The sequence below is a fragment of the Octodon degus genome, unplaced genomic scaffold (genome assembly GCF_000260255.1).
Source record: "Octodon degus isolate 3935 unplaced genomic scaffold, OctDeg1.0 scaffold00112, whole genome shotgun sequence".
Lineage (NCBI taxonomy): Eukaryota > Metazoa > Chordata > Mammalia > Rodentia > Octodontidae > Octodon > Octodon degus.
In genome coordinates, this window is record NW_004524688.1 from 6,853,994 (window position 1) to 6,856,510 (window position 2,517).

Consider the following 2,517-nt stretch of genomic DNA (forward strand, 5'->3'; position numbering starts at 1 on the left):
AAAAATACCACATCTTTTTCAACCATTCCTCAGGTGATGGGCATCTTGGTTGTTTCCAAGATTTGGCTATCACAGATTGTGCTGCTATAAACATAAGCACACATATATCCCTATGATATGATGTTTTCAGATCCTCCGGGAAAATTCCTAGTAGAGGAATAGCTGGTTTAAATGAGATTTCCAGTCCTACTTTTCTAAGGAGTCTCCACACTGATTTCCATGATGGTTGCACCAGTCTACATTCCCACCAGCAGTGGAGAAGTGTTCCTTTTTCCCCACAGCCTCTCCAACATTTGTTGTTGGTTGATTTCTCTTATGATAGCCGTTCTTTCTGATGTGATGATTTCTTTTCAAATATGGGTTTTTTTTGTGGAACTGGGGATTGAACTCAGGACCTTGTGCTTGCCAGGCAAGCACTTATTTTACTGAGCTATCTCCCTGGCCCCTCAAATCTGGTTTTTGATGTTGAACACTCTCAGGAGTCTGTTCTTGCTCCTTCCTGAAAGGTTTCTGATGTACTCTCCTCAGTTTGCATCTTGAGAAATTTCAGTACCCAAATCCTGGGCTTACATTTCAATCCATTCATCATCTCTCTATGTCCTTGTTCACAGAGACTTGGGGGTTTTCTTTTTGAGAAGACCTATTTTACCAGACTTGCTTTTGGGGAATCCTGAAGCATTTGTATTTAGTGGCCTTTCTGCAGAGGAGCCTTGCGTTTGCTTCTGTGGGCACAAGGGGGTGTAGTAGAGCTGGAATTCTTCTGAGAGCATTTCTGTCTTTGGGTGTTCTACACCCGGTAGCATTCTGGGTGCCATCCCTAAGACACATGGCAGAGCAGACCGCTGCTTACAACTTCAATGTATGTAGTGGGCGGCGGCAGGCAGGGTTTCTGCTTAGTTCCTATTCAGCTTTTGGAATCTCTCCTACAGTTTAAATATTCTTCAGCCATTAGGCATTATGTGGGAGTTTCAGGCTCAGTAGCCTGCTTTGGGCAGAAATGCTCAAGACTTTGTCTCCCTTTGCCCAGTCAATGACTACCAGCCCCAAACCTCAAGTTGCTAATCATGATGTTGGGCCAAGGGCAGCTCTTGAGCTGTGTCCCTTCTGTTCTTGCTGACTAGACTGCAGGCATTTGGGCATCTGGGAGTTTCTTTACTTTTCTTAGAAGTTAGCAGTGTTTTTAAAGTATATTTTTAAACTCTGTAATCTAGCGTTTGAACTAAGTATTTTGCTGCCGCAGGATATTTAGGAATAGCTATTATGGCAGCAGAAGTCTCTGATTACAATTTTGGCAGTTTTATCACCTCTGAATTCAGAGGAGAAAGGTGAGGGCAGATTTGTTGAAGACCTACAACCATATTGTAAGATTTGTTCTCCAGGTTTCTCTCTCCTGTTCTCCTGGCTTGCTGCTGAGTGGCTGGTGGCCCATTCAGTCTTCTTTCCTTTGTACCTTGCTGATAGTAGTTAAATATTTGTTGGAAGATCTGCTGCAACCTTTCTTCCCGGGCTGTGAGAGCCCTCTGTCCACACACAGCCCTCAGTATGCTGTGCGTATGTCCTAGGTGGAAGTGCTGCTTAGTCATGCCAGTCCACTCCTCCATGTCGCAAAATTGCCCAGGCTGGGTTTGAATTTGCTGTCTTCCTACCTTAGCCTCCATAGTATAGGTGTGTACCATGCTGCCCAGCTACTTTGATGCTTTTCTGTAAAGTGACAACCCCCTGTCTCTTCTGGGTCTGCATACCTATGTCTGGGTCTGCATACCTATGTAATGTGGGCAGAAAGTACTCCCTCCCATGCCCATGTGTACATTTGTGTGCACATGCATCCACACTGGGTAGAAAGTGATGACCTGCCTTTTGGCCGGAACCGCCATCTTCTAGTAATTTGCCAAAATGACTAACACAGAGGGCAAGAGGAGGGGAACACAGTATGTATTTTCCAGGCCTTTTAGAAAACATGGGATTGTTCCTTTGGTCACATACATGCAAGTCTACAAAAAGGGTGATAACATAGACATTGAGGGAATGGGTACTATGCAAAAAGGAATGCCTCACAAGTATTACCATGAAAAAATGGGAAGAGTCTACAACGTTACTCAGCATGCTGTTAGCATTGTTTTAAACAAGCAAGTTAAGGGCAAGATACTTGCCAAGAGGATTAATGTGCGTAATGAGCATATTAAACGCTCAAAAAGTCATGATAGCTTCCTGAAACATGTCAAGGAAAAATGATCAGAAAAAGAAGGAAGCCAAAGAGAACGGTACCTGGATTCAACTGAAGCATCAGCCTGTCCCTCCCAGAGAAGCAGACTTTGTGAGGACCAATGGAAAGGAACCTGAATTGTTGGAACCCATTCCCTATGAATTCATGGCATAAACTGGGGATGTTGCTCTGCCATTCAGCACCTAATTGGCAGCTTAAGTGTTCTAGGTCCTATGTAAAAATAAAATCATCCTGTGTTGTAAGGGTGGTTTTCTTAGTTGAACAGGTATGTGGTGCCTTCTTACCTCAGAAAT

General features: G+C 43.9%; 1 protein-coding gene across 1 annotated transcript in view; it reads left to right on the forward strand.

The window, feature by feature from the left end:
- The window catches only part of Nploc4 (NPL4 homolog, ubiquitin recognition factor), an 82,650-nt gene that overhangs the window by 14,293 nt on the left and 65,840 nt on the right, over positions 1–2,517 (forward strand). The window lies entirely within an intron of this gene.